General features: G+C 41.0%; 1 pseudogene; it reads right to left on the bottom strand.

The window, feature by feature from the left end:
- Window positions 1–14102: 14102 nt before the first annotated feature.
- Window positions 14103–14454, bottom strand: LOC112914195 (eukaryotic translation initiation factor 1 pseudogene; annotated as a pseudogene).
- Window positions 14455–14868: the final 414 nt, after the last annotated feature.

The raw sequence follows: 14868 nt of genomic DNA, 5'->3' as shown, positions 1-14868 counted from the left end.
TACCCAACTGTTGAAATTGCAATTGTCCTGGGGCACGTGGGTGGCTCCAGTAAGCATCTAACTCTTGATTTTGGCTCAGGTCATGATCCCAGGGTCTTGGGATGGAATCCTATGTCAGGCTCTCTGCTCAGGGGGGAGCCTGCTTCCCCCTCTCCTTCTGTAGCTCCCTCTCTGCTCCCCGTTTGTGCATGCTCTTGCTCTCTCTCTGGCAAATAAATAAATAAATAAAAATCTTAAAAAGAAAAAGAAATAGTTATCCTAAATTGCTGGTAAGGTATTTGATGAAGCTGAATCTCTGAGAATTGCATCTTAAAAGTCACCTAGTTAATAAGTAGAGGAACCCATATTTACTAGCTAGTTCTTGCTCAACCCAAAGCCTATTGTCTTTCTATGCTATTTGTGAGCTGTTATTTTTCAGTTATTTTTTGTGTCCTGGCCCACATTTTATTAATCAGTTTCTTGCTTATCTGTTCCTAATTTGAGTGCTTTAGCAACTTAAAAAAAAAACATAAAAAAATATCCTTCTCCATCCTGCTTCTCTTGCCAACAAAAAGGTGAAATAAAGCACATATTTTTAAAAATAGAATTCGCTTCGTTTCTACAGACATTACTTACCTGAGAGCTAAGTGTGGGAAAAGATTAGAAAGAGATAGGCAGATGGGTTTAAAATGACAATTGGAAAGCAACAGAAATGTGATTCTTTTACATTGTGACATATATTCAAAATGCACAATTGGTTTGTGATGTTTTACAAGGAAATCCTTAGCTTTAAAGGATAATATGTAAACATTGTTTAGGATTAAGCTGATTTATGGCTCCAACTGGAAGGAGGAGTCCATCTTTCTTGCCAAGAATCAGTGATCTTGGCTTGTAGTTAGTTGCTTCTTATCTCTCGTATGTGGTGCTTATGTCTCTTAAGACCAAGGATGGCCTTTGCAGAGAAGTGCCATTTCTTCCCCACTGCCAGATAGAAGGCTGTTCCAAAGCTAGACATAGAACTATAAATGCCAGAACTACATTATGCAATGTGTACCTACCAACAGATTTGTGGGAAAATAAAGGAAATATGACCACCTGATTCTTTTCTTTCCAGTGGGCTCTTCATGGAGCCAAAAGGACCCTGAGATCAAGACCTGAGCCCAAATCAAGAGCTGGATGCTCAACCCAGCCACCCAGGTGCCCTAATCACCTGGTTCTAGAACACGTTTGAAAAAGCAAAATAAAGCTTATCTACTTTCTGCTGAGCTCAAAATATTGCAAAGACCTGCTTTTATTTTTGTTAATTTCTTTCCTTTCATGATCTTCCTCTTAGATAGATACTTTAGAGTGATTAGCCATCTGGTCACCCATGTTAACTGACCTGAACAATGGTTACCAAGCATTTTCTTGATGGTAAGAAAAACCTCTTCCTTCTCATACAATGCTACACAGAGGGAGTCTCTTTTAGTTTTTAAACATAAGATTCTTCAGTCATCCTGTCTCAAATCTTGAGTTTCTAAATCAAGAAATATTTTTAAAATATATGGTTTAAAAAAATCATGTTGCCTGTGACCACTACCCCCCCCAAAAACACACACACACACACACACACACACACACACACACACACACAAATAAGTAAATGGTAAAGATTTAGATGAGTACAAAAACAATCTGGGTATATTAGATTTGCAATATACAAATAAAAGCTGAATTTTAACAAATTTTATAAATTTGGGAATGAGGAAACCAAATGCAAAATACAAGGAATTTATCCACGGCATATCTAAGAACAAAAAGTGATTGTAGTTGACAGCTCAGTGGGAGTCAGTTTTGATGTGTCAAAGGATCTTGAGCTTTATTACTAGAAATACAATGCCCAGCACAAGGGAAGAGAAAATCCTGTTCCACCGTGATACCTCATCATAAGATGAGGGCACTGGCTGATTTCTACAGGTGAGAGGCCAAGATGCAGCTCAGAACTATATTGGAAATGGGTATAATAATATGAAAGAACAAGATTTCATGTTGTATGTTTAATATAAATGCCTACAGTTTTTTATTCCAAAGAAATTTATTTTCATAAGAGAATCTGCACAGTTTATATACTGCTTACTTTAATTATTTTTTAAAAGATTTTATTAAATTTATTTATTTGAGAGAGAGAAAGAGGAACACTAGCAGGGAGGGAGGAGGGGCAGAGGGAGAGGGAGAAGCAGGTTCCCCACTGAGCAGGAGCCCGATGTAGGATTCTATCCCAGGATCATGACTTGAGCCTGAGGCAGGTGCTTAACCAACTGAGCCGCCCTAGCACGCCTTACTTTAATTATAACAGACCAGTGAAATCATAGTTAATAGGTACCTTATCACAGCTTTGGTGAAAAAATTCACTTAGACTATTAAATGGACTAACAATTATTTTCCAACAACTAACATTCTCTATAATGAACATAATCTCTCTCAAGATTAAAGTTACTGTAGTTGAGAAATAACTACTAAAACCTGTGAATACCTTAGAAATGCTCTTTGGACTTTTGAGACAACAGGCTCAGGAGCCCATCTTCATGACTAGCTATAGATGATGTGTGCAGTAATCAGGGGCCAAGCCTTCTCTGACCACTTTAAACATTCTCTAACTGATATTCCCTTTCATCTCCCAGGAAAAGGGTAACAACAATTTTAGTGAAAACAGTCACCTCTAAATTTTTGTTAACACTACTTAGAATTGTGGCTGATTACAAACACGACTCTAACTAGGCTGAACATTATTTGGGGCTTCTAAGAGCTATAATAATAATGGTTTCCCTGTAAGGCAGATAATAATCTCTCGTTTTGGAGATGAGAAAACAGACAGGTTAAAGAAACTGCCAAGGGCACAAAGTAACAAAACTAAACCCAAGTCTGTCTGACTTTAGTGCTTCTATAGCTTGCTTTAAATATCTGAAGGACCACCAATGGGTAGGAGACAGATTTTTATTTCATTATGAGAAAGAGTTTTTATTCATTATAGCTGTTCTAAGGTAGCTGCCTTGAGAATAGAGTTGTTATGTGAAATATAGGACATCAGGTAAATTTGCATTTATTTATTGTTTAAAGATTTATTTGAGAGAGAGAGAGAGAGAGCACGAGCAGGGGGAGGGGCAGAAGGAGAGGGAGAAGCAGGCTCCATCCCAGAACCCTGGGATTATAACTTGAGCCAAAGGTAGATGCTTAACCGACTGAGCCACCTAGGTGCCCCTAAATTTGAATTTCAGATAATGATGAAAATTGTTAGTCAAAGTCCCAAACATGGCATAGGATATTCTTTTATTGAATATTATTCATTGTTTATCTGAAATTCAAATTTAACCGGGCATCCCATATTCTTCTTAGCTGAATCTGGCTTCCCTCCTTGGGAAAGTTTGTATTTCCAGGTGCTGGTGATTAAAAACACTTTCAATCACATTGCAGATGTGGTATTGAGTACCTGAAGGTCAGAAGGTACAGAGGTGGGGTGATACCAGAGTATCCAGATTACCAGAGTGGAATCCAGATTTCATCACCTTCATGGGCTAGGGGCTGGGGAGGAACCAAAGGACTCTACAGTTCATGGCTTTGAGGGATGATAGCATTGTTTTTTTTTTGTTTGTTTGTTTTTTGTTTGCTTTTTTGAGGTTATTTATTTACTTAGCACAAGCAGGAAGGGGGGAGGGAAAGAGAATCTGAAGCAGACTCAGTGCTGAGATTGAAAACCAGCATGGGGCTCTCTTTCATGACCCTGAGATCAGACCTGAGCCAAAACCAAGAGTCAACTACTTAACTGACTGCACCGCCAACATGCCCCTAGAAACAATGGCTTTTTATTGTCTTTCCATTTTCTCTGTTTCTTATTGATTTGGCAGGAAGGATCATCTCACTGCCATCCAGCTAATGGTAGGTACAGGGGACTATGGAGAATGCAAAAGAGAACAACATTTTGCTCCATATTAATATTGCTTGAACTGTATTGGTGGTGGAGATCCTTGGAAATATATTTAGATGGGGGGTTGTGTTCCTACCAAGAATTCTAGAATTTTCATCACCCAACCTGCAGTATATCCAGTATATTTGTTGTCTTGTCCCAGCAAAGAATAAGCACTGGGAATATTCTTCTTAGAGATGGGGATTAGAATAAATAATTGCTGGCAGACTTTTCAAGTCACATAAGAAGATAAGTTAAAAGTTGACCCTATCTTGAAGTTGATGAAACCATTGCTTTGGAAATATTTCTTGATGTTTTGAATGAAACTCTTTAGAATCTTCCTTACTGGACATCTTCTCGCCCATGTTATTAACAACCGGTCACATGAAATCTATAAGTAGCTTCATGCTGATAATTGACAAATAATGAAAGTTCAACTGAGGCCCCTTTCAAAGTTAGTTCTCCCACGCGGTGTAATCTGTTTACTGGAAACTGTTGTTAAGACTATAAAAACAATGTCTGTGTGGCTGCCAGAACAGAATGCAGGCTGCCCACGGCACGGAAACTTGCTCGATGGTAGCAAAATTTCTATAGATGTATTTTTAGGTTATAATTATGAGAACTACTTGAAAACAGTCCTAGGGAGGCAGAAACCAGAGCCATAATGTCTTGGGGGGAACATATATACAAGAAAAATGCCCAGTTTTATGAAATGCTGTCTTTATTTTGACTGGTGGAAACCTGCCTTACCTCAAAATAAGTTTCTGTTAAGGTACCCTACCAAAACTAAAACTGAAAAAAGGCTGACAACACAAGAGAGAACTTTTTAAAAAAATATAATTTCAGAGTGGGGAAAGCCTTTCTAAGCAAAACACAAAATATAGGAGTCATGAAAGGAAAGGTGAATAAATGCCCACCCATCAAAAAACTACCACAAAGTCAAAAGACAAACTGGGGAAAATATTATGGCAAAGGATAAACTTTTCTCTCTCTCTTTTTTTTTTTTTTTTAAAGATTGTACTTATTTGAGAGAGAGAGAGAGAGCACAAATGGGGGAGGGACGGAGGGACAAGCTGACTTCCCGCTGAGCTTGGAACCCCACGTGACTTGGGGCTGATCCCAGGACCCTGAGATCATGACCTGAGCCAAAATCAAGAGTGGCACTTAACCGACGGAGGCAGCCAGGCGCACCTAAAATTTTCTTAACAGACGTGAAAATACAATTCCCATTAGAAGAATATAAATGTCCAACTCTACTCAAATTTAAGAGTTATGAGATCACATTCTCCCTAGTAGTCTGGCAAATACAGAAAAGTCTGATTGTGCACAGTGTTGGCGAGAACGTGGTGGACTGCCGAGAGAGTAGAAATTGAATGGCCTCTTTAGGAGACAATTTGGCAGTGTGTATCAGAGCCTTAAATGCACGTACACTTCGAGACTAGTTCTGGAAATGTATCCAACAAGAATGTGTGCTACATGAGAAATTTTCCAGGAAAAATACTAACCAAACCTACTTTGCTTTGCAGCCAAAGACCCAAGTGGTGAATTAGCTTTGCCTGGAAGAGGGAGGGGAGGGAAACACAGAGAGAAGATATCCTTGGTTTCAAGCCTGCCAGGATGCTGGTCAAGCTGAGCTGGGCTCCAGAGTGAGTGTACAGTTAGTAAACTGAGTCACCACAGAGAGAGCTGATGCACCAAGGGGTTAACTGGGGATGCTACCTTGCTCTATGGGGAGAGAGGACCCAAATGTATACTAACTCCCCTCGAAACGAGTGGCATTTGAGACACTCCAGAATTCTTTCCCTTTGGATCCAGCTCAATATACAGAGCGTAGTTTTTGCTCTTTCCCCTTTGGGCCCTACATTCTTTATTCCTCCAGGGTGACAGGGCCTTCCCTCCTTCCTGGGACTGTGGTTCCCTTCATATGTAATGTACAGCTCTCTGGGAGCATTTCCAGGTTCCCAATTCTCTGGATTCCCCCATCCTCAGCAAGATGCTGGGCCTCATGCATTGCCGGGCAGGGTGGGACTCCCCTGCCTCTCGCTCTGGAATTCTTAGGCTTTTGCTGTCTGTTTCCGAGGAGAGTTTCCCTTTAATCTCACATTTGTCTTAGCCCAAGACAAATGGGTACCGCAGACACTTGGAATAAAGCCACTGTTGATGTGTCTATTAAATACTAGGCCCCAAGAGGCCCGCAGGGGATCAACCCTCACTCCGCTGCCTCTTCTCTCTTCGACTTTGTCCGTCTTTAGATTTATTACTTGAACAATTTAATTTTTAATAGGCAATACATTTACTTGATTCAAAAGTCAAAACTATTAAAAAGGTGTCACCAGAGGTCTGGGTCCCACTTCCCTCCACCCCATGTTTTATTAGTTTCCTACTTATTCTTCTACTGGTTCTTGGTCTAAATAGATGTGTGTGTAAAATACATATACACATGAGCACACATACATACACACATACAAAAATGTGTACGCACAAATAAAGCAAGAAATAAGAGATTATACTAAGTTTTATTCTTCCTTAGCCAAAAATACTTGCATATTGTAGAAACTCTACTATACCTTGTTTTTTTCTAATCTAAAAATATCTGGTTATATATAATTTTTATTATTTACTTATTTTTAAAAAGATTTTACCCATTTATTCATGAGAAACACAGAGAGAGAGGCAGTGACATAGGCAGAGGGAGAAGCAGGCTCCCTGCAAAGAGCCTGATATGGGACTCGATCCCAGGACCCCGGGATCACGCCCTGAGCCAAAAGCAGACACTCAACCACTGAGCCACCCAGGTGCCCCTATAGTTTTTAATTGTGGCAACATACATGTAACATAAAATTTACCATTTTAACCCTGTAAGTGGCATCATATAAGAGTTATCTTTATATGACTAGGTTATTTCCCTAGCATAAGGTCCTCAAGGATCACCCATGCTGTCATTTGTGTCAGAATTTCCTTTGTTTTTATGGCTGAACAATATTCTACTGCATGTATGGACCACATTTTGTTTATCATTCAGCCATCAATGGATATCTAGATTGCTTCCACCTTTGGGTTGTTTTAAATAATGCTGCTATGAACATGGATGTACAAATATCTCTCCAAGACCCTGCTTTCAATTTTTTTAAAAATATATAGTCAGAAGTGGAATTGCTGGATCATACAGTAGTTCTAGTTTTAATTTTTTGAGAGACTTTCATACTGTTCTCCATAGCAGCTGTGCCTTTTGCATTCCTGCCTACAGTGCACAAGAGTTATGATTTCTCTACATCTTTACCAACACTTTTCTTTTTTTTTTTTTGTTTGTGATAGTAACTATCCTAATGGGTGAGAAGTGGTATTTCATTATAATTTTGATTTGCATTTCCCTAGTGATTAGTGACCATCTTTTCAGGTGCTTGTTGGCCATTTTGTCTCAGCTTTTGACTATTCTAGATCTTGAATATTTACCAGCTTTAATAGCATCAGAAACATTGGGGTCTCCTTCTCTGAGCCACATCTTTCTCTGTAGTAGTGGGATGTCACATAATGTTTCATTTCTCTACTCCTTTCAGCTGAATGTTTAAAATCTTCATCTTGGGGGCCCCTGGGTGGCTCAGTCAGTTAAGCATCTGTTTTCAGCTCAGTTCATGATCCTGGGATCCTGGGATCAAGCCACACATCAGGCTCCCTTCTCAATAGGGAGTATGCTTCTCCTTCTCCCCCTCCCTTGTGGGCTCTCTCTTTCAAAGTAAATAAATAAAAATCTTCATCTGCTTCTGAGGTTAGTTCTTGCCCTAGTTATAATGACACTGCTGAATCACAGTGTCTTCATTGCTTTAACTCTTTGCATTCCATTAGACACACTCCTCCAGATTCTGCATGATGTGAGCACCATAGAAGGAGAGATGAAATCAACAAATTTGGGGTTTGCTGAAAACCTCTGTTGTTTGAACAAACCCTGTGGACTGCAGAGACTTTTTGCTCCTGAGGCCCAGACCTCTTGTTTTTCTGCTGCTTCCTGCCTGCCAGGTCTCACCTGTACCTGGCCCATTCCCTTGGAGATAATCAGTATTTCCATCTTCCCCAACTCTCAAATAGGAATCTCACCTAATAACGCTTGAAATAATATGTGCTGATATTCTCCATCTTTCTCTCTCAGATCGGCCTGAATCAGTGGTTCTCAGTTTTGGCAGCACATTGGAATCAGCTGGAGAGATTTTTAAACAACTGATGCCTGGCTGCCACCCCCAGAGTCTTCTACTTAACTGGCTCAGTTGCAGCCTGGGTATTGGGATGCTGATGTGCAGACTCCAGGTTGAGAACCACTGACCTAAATTTTATAAAAAGTTAATTAATCTTATTAATGAACATTATTAATAAGGCTTAATAGCTCTCTGTCTCTTGGTAGTATCCTGGATTAGGCTCTCCCTGAGCAAATTGTCATGGTTAGCTCTCTGAGGTTTTATCCTCTGTTAATTATCTTTTGCATCCCAGGCTTCCTCTATGACCTAATCACAAGCTCTCTTTCCTAAATCCACTCGTGAAAGGAGTATACCTCTTTCTAACTTCTTGTATCTCTCTAGCCTGTCAGGACAGAGTAGAAGAAATTCCCTTCTCTACCCCACCCAGGAACCCCTGCTACAGACAGGAAGACACCAGTAGCAAGTATTAGGTTTAAGACTTGTTGGAAAACCTTGGGAGCCTGATTTCTATGATTCTAGAATTCTCCTAAAAGCTACTTATTTCTGACTATATCTACCTGGCATCTGCTGTGGTAGAGATACATATGTAAGGCAAGAACAAGATACAAAAGCAAGGAACTTCTAACAGGAAAATGGTAGAAATAATACAAGACTGGGAATCTGAATGCTTTGAAATTAAGTCAGCTTACCTCTCTTTGGAAACTTCAGGATTTTTTTTTTGTTATTAGGTCAAGTCATGTGATTGCTTTCAAGATGTATCACCTCTAGAATCTGTGACTGCTGTAACATTCATTCCTTAAAGTCAAGGTGTCATTGGAAGTCATCCAGGTATTCTACTATGAAGAAGTAAGCACATTACTCAGTTTTCCTTGATATTAGAGTGTGTGTCACCTGCATATTGGTAAGAGTCAGGGGGAAGACCTTTACTTCAATGCCTTCTCCTCTGCAGTCAAGTGAGCTGCTTTATGGAAGTTGTCCTTGCTTTAATTCCCCACAGCAGCACTGTTTTCATGTCATTTGAGCCCTATGAGGACAGAAGGTGTCATGATAGACAAGCCTCCAGGCAATGAGTCATTGGGCCAGTCCTCTCTCAAGAGTCAGAGGTCAATGCGTTCAGCAAAAATCTGCAATCAAATAGGATGCAACTAATGTGCTAACTGGGGCCCTTCCTGTCCCTAGAAGGGATAAAGGATTGTGTCATTGACAATATCTGCCATGCCTTTGTAAGACCCTTGTCATAGGCCGCTTGGGCTGCAGTACCAAGTTACCATAAACTTGGTGTCTTAAACAGCAGATGCTTCTTTCTCACAATTCTGAAGGCCAGGAAGGGTTCTTGATGAGGGCCTGTTTCTAGTATACAAACAGCAGTATCCCTGTGTCTTTGCCTGGTGGAGAGCAGAGAAGCAACCTCTCTCATGCCTGTTCTAAGAAGGGCACTAATCTCTATAGTCAGGTTGCATGCCTCTCATGACCTAATTACCTCCCAAAGGCCCCATCTCCTAATACCACAAATAAAGAACTCAAATCATCAAGACCTGTTTAATTATGTTTACTTGTTGATTGACAAAGTCCAAAAAGTATACCTATCGATTTTATAAATATTTTTAGCCGAAATTAACCAGAAAACACAATATATTCAGGTACTTTGTACCCTGGGAAATTTAAGCTACTCAAGATTTTATAAATATTTTTAGCCGAAATTAACCAGAAAACACAATATATTCAGGTACTTTGTACCCTGGGAAATTTAAGCTACTGTCTGTGAAGTTTTTTAGCTGTGACATTATCAAAATGTTTTTTTATGATAATGTAATTAAGCTGGGTGCTATAGATACATATCACTCTTAACTTTTGATCAGTATCAAGACAGCATGAGGTTACTGGAGATATAGTCTCAGAGATTCTCCTTGACTTTAGCAGTGGGGCCATTTCACTTCCACCAAGCCTATACGGTAGCATTTCCAAATGTGCGTTCTGTAGACCACTGGGACCCATAGACACATCAAGAAGAGTGGAGTTCCATTGTAAAATAAATTTGGAAAACATGCTCTAAGTTATAGTTCCCTCTTGGAGGGGCATAATGCCATACATAACTACGGCTCTGAGATGTCCCGCTGAAGTGAAATGTGTAACATCTGTTGAACATTGTTTAATCTTGTGTTTCCCCCCAATTTCACATCTTGGAGAATGCTGTGAATATGTATGTATTAGATTAGCATGGGGTGGGACAGATGCAATAATGAGGCCCTGGATAGAATTGCAAGAAACAGAGGTCAAAATAGCGTAACCAGAGATGAGATTGCCCAAGAAAGAGAAAATGTTCAGGCTTAAAGCTGTTGAGGGGGCTACAGATGTGTTTCAAAAGAACAAAAGGTGTGAAGAGACATGTATAGTATAGTCTTTATCACCAGTCATGCCCATGCCTGAAAGGAGCCACTAGAATACTTTATCTTTTACAAGGCAGTACATATGTATATAAACTTTTACTCAATCCCCGTATTGAACCCATAAAAATAGGTGTTACTCTATTTTGAAAATGAGAAAGCTGTTAGAAAGCTGTGACTGGTGACTGGCCCTAAAACAAGGGGACACACTGCAACGAAAAGATGAAACCAGGATACTCTGCCAAACAAACAAACAAACAAACAAACAAACAAACAACTAGCTTCACGTAAGTTTGGAGAGGCACACTAAACCATTGAACATTCTAGAATATTGTCATGGACAAACTCATTTACCTTAAATTTCACTTGGCATTTGCCAAACCTCTTTGCCTGAGAGACTTTTTTTTTAAGTTATTTTTTTCCATATTGATTTCTGATCAGTGTTCTGCGGAATATACTTTGAAAATGGCGCCCCATTCTCCTGAGAGCGAACATGTCTCATTGGCTGAAGATAATCATCGTGGCCACAACCCTCCCATAAATCAGGGCTTGTTAGTCAGGCTACATGACAGGAATCAAGGAGAATTCCTGGAACTGGATTAAAGTTTTCTTTTGTGGGTTCTCTAAAGAACCTCCTGCTAAGTAATTAGTATCAACCTGATGTCCCTCCCCACTACAATCTGCCCCAGTTATGTGAGTGTGACTTAGCTCCTAGGGGTTTCTCTGTTGTCCGTTCTTTCCAAGAATTGAGCCAGGTTGACGCCTGCCACAGGGTGCTTAAAGTATTTGGAACCTAATACACCTTCTGAAAAAAAAATGGGCAGCATGGGCCAAACTTTAAAAATGAATATTCCAGATGAAAACCAACTGATAACCATGCCCAGATGTTAATTCAGTGACTACATCTCATGTGGTGCCATTGTAATGGCAAATTCCAAGTTTTTGGTGGGCCAAAGTAGAGAACGTTTACAGTCATCCTGACTCCAGTTAAAAGCCACATGTCCTTTGTTGGGGAGGCCATACTTCTTTCAGTTGCCATATTTAATTAGCCCTGTCTCCAAACAGTTTATGAACAGTCATTATAAACACATTGAAGGATAATTCCAGGAAAGGTACCTAACAGCATATAACGCGAAAATGCACAGACAAAAAAGGCACATAAGCCACAACCTTCACACTGAAGGCAGTTTTCGGTGGGGAGGAAAAAGTAAGGCTCCTTAACTTTTTCTTTTTCTTTTTTTTTTAAGATCTTATTTATTTATTCATGAGAGAGAGAGAGAGAGAGAGAGAGAGGGAGAGAGAGGCAGAGACACAGGCAGACGGAGAAGGAGGCTCCATGCAGGGAGCCTGACATGGGACTCGATCCCAGGTCTCCAGGATCATGCCCTGGGCAGAAGGCAGCACTAAATTGCTGGGCCACCCAGGCCGCCCCCCCCCCCCCCCTAACTTTTTCTTGATTCAATCATTCTCAGTGACTCACTGAACAGAAGAGCAGGAACTTATAAGGAATGTTTACCTGTCTGATCTCCTCAGTGTTTTGTCCCCCAGCTTTATTGAGATGTTATTTACAGGATAACATTGTATAAGTTTAAGGTATACAGCAGGTTGATCTGATACACTTATATATTGCAAGATAATTGCCACAATGGGGTCCATTAACATCTCTATCACCTCACATAATGTCTGTGTGTGTGTGTGTGTGTGTGTGTGTGTGGTGAGAACATTTAAGATTCTCTTAACAACTTTCAGTAAAAATTACAGTATGGTTAACTATAATCATCATGCTGTACATTAGATTTCCAGAATTTATTCACTGACATATAAAATTGCAGACGCTTAAAGTGTTTAGTGGAATGATTTGAAACACATATATTCCAAGATGTTTTCCACAGTAAGTTTTGTTAGCACATCTATCACCGCACATAATCACCATTTTGTTGTTATGGTGAGAACATTGAGATTCAACTGTCATAGCAACTTCTAAGTACACAATACAATATTATTAACTGCAGTGACCATGCTCTACCTTAGATCCCTGAACTTTATGCGTCTTAACTAGAAATTTGTTGACTTTGGCCAATATCTCCGCATTTCCCCAAGCCCTTGGCCCTTGACAACTACCATCCTACTGTGTTTTATGAGTTCAGTGTTTTTAGATTCATGTAAGTGGGATCGTCCGGTATTTGCCTTTCTCTGCCTTATGTCACTTAGCATAATGCCCTCAGGGTTCATCCATGTAATCACAAATGGCAGGATTTCCTTCTTTCTCATGGCTGAATCATATGCGATTGTGTGTATGTCTAGACATCTATATCTATATCTCACACAGTCTTTATCGATTCACCCAGCTATCCAAGTTGATGAACAACACTTAGGTTATTATGTCCATATCTTGGCCACCATGAATGATGCTGTAATAAACATGGGAGTGCGAATTTCTCTTTGGGATAGTGGTTTCATTTCCTTTGGATATATACCTAGAAATGGGTTTGCTGGATCACATTAGGTAGTTCTATTTTTAGTGTTTTGATACTGTTTTCCATAGCGGCCGCACCCATTTACATTCCTACCAACAGTACACCAGTGTTCCCCTTTCTCCACACCCAATTTCTCTGACCATTTTTTATTTTTGTTTCTGAAAACAAGTTTGTATTTTTTAAAAGATTTCATTTATTTATTTGACACAGAGAGAGAACGCATATAATAAGCAGGGGGGACGGCAGAAGCAGACTCCCCCCTGGGCAAGGAGCCCACGGTGAAGGGGGGCGATCCAGGGCCCTGGGATCATGCCCTGAGCCATAGGCAGGCACTTAACAGACTGAGCCCCTCAGGCGCCCCAACACCAGTTTTATTTAAATAAAGGCTCGAAGGCATTTTGTAACATTAAAACCGAAAGAAAAAAAATAAACCCAAACCAGGCTGTTACTCCACGTGCCATTGGGCCGCTGTTCCTAATAAGTTGCAAGCTCGACAGCCAGCTTCGCGACTGATCCTTCAGTGTGAGGTTTATTCCTCCGTCAAAAGTTTAACTCTGATGGAAGGTGGGCCTCACATTCTGGTGCTTGGACGTCGGTGAGCGAGGGATTTGTCAGGCCCACAAGACCTTGGCAACAGATGTCCCAACACACCTCACTAGGGGGAGGGTGGCCGCTCTGAGCTCTGCCCATCCGGCCAGGTGGGAGACACCAGGGATCTTTCTTTCGCTGCCAACGACTCGGTCTGGCAGCACGGCTGCTGGTGCTGTCTGACCCCATCCGGTCCCCTTCCCTTCACCGCAGGCTCTTCAGGTGTCGACATTCTCTCTGGGCAGGGAACTCTGAAGAGCGAGAGCTGAGGGGCTTCTGACCAGGCACAGCTGGTTGTGATCTTGGGGCTCCGGGCTGGACCCGCACAGCTCGTGACTGCTTGGGTTCGGGCGTGACCTCTGTTTAAACGAGGGACTTCAGTACTAGGCGGCCTGGCTCTTCTCACTTTATTGCCCGAGGGAGTTAGACGAGCCCGAGTCCAAAGCAGACCCCAAATGGTTACATTACACAAGCTGTGAGGTTTTTAAACTTGCAACAAAGGACAGAGGAGAATTCTGTTCACGGGAAGGAAATCCTCACTTAGGCTTCAGGGAGCCCAAAGTGCTTCAAACCCATGAACCTTCAGCTGGTCGTCCCTCGCCAGTCCATTCTCTAGGACGGAGGAACCGGCCCGTGCTCTCCTGTTGGTTGCCCGGGACCTGAATTCTCCATATTCTGGAAGACAGCACCATTGCAGGCAGATTTCTTCTTAAATGCCTTCACTAGCTTCTCTTTGTCGTAATCATCAGCAATTTTTTAGACAGTAGAAAGGGTCTTCCTGCCATTTCTCCGTTGGATTCTTACATGGCTAGAACCTCAGTGCCAGCAGGAAGCAGAGCATCACCCTTACTTGCATCTACAAAGAGATCGCAAGAGTGGAATTTCTGGATATGGGACATATTCTAGGATTCCTTTTCCTCCGTGGGAACAGAGGAAGGTGGTGGGAGAAGGTGGGCCTTGGGTTGGAGCGTCAGGCAGCCGGAGGCTCGAGGGGAAGCCTGCCCAGTCCTCTGCGGGCTGAGGCTCTGTGACTGGGGATTTGGCCATTTTTAAATTGTTTTTTCTTTTTCTTTCTTTCTTTCTTTCTTTTTTTTTTTTTTGCTTTTAAGCCTTTTGAGTTCCTTATATATTTTGAAAATTAACCCCTTATTAGATATATAATTGACAAATGTTTTCTGCCCTTTTCCTGACCCTCTGTGGTTGTTTTTTCATTTTATTATTTCTTTTGGCTGTATGGAAACTTTTTTAGCTTGGTTTTGCTTTCATTGCTTGTGCTTTTGGTGTCATCTCAAAATAATTATTGCTGAAACCAA

The sequence above is a fragment of the Vulpes vulpes genome, chromosome 1 (assembly GCF_048418805.1).
Source record: "Vulpes vulpes isolate BD-2025 chromosome 1, VulVul3, whole genome shotgun sequence".
Taxonomy (NCBI): Eukaryota; Metazoa; Chordata; class Mammalia; order Carnivora; family Canidae; genus Vulpes; species Vulpes vulpes.
This window is presented reverse-complemented; position numbering and strand designations above follow the sequence as displayed.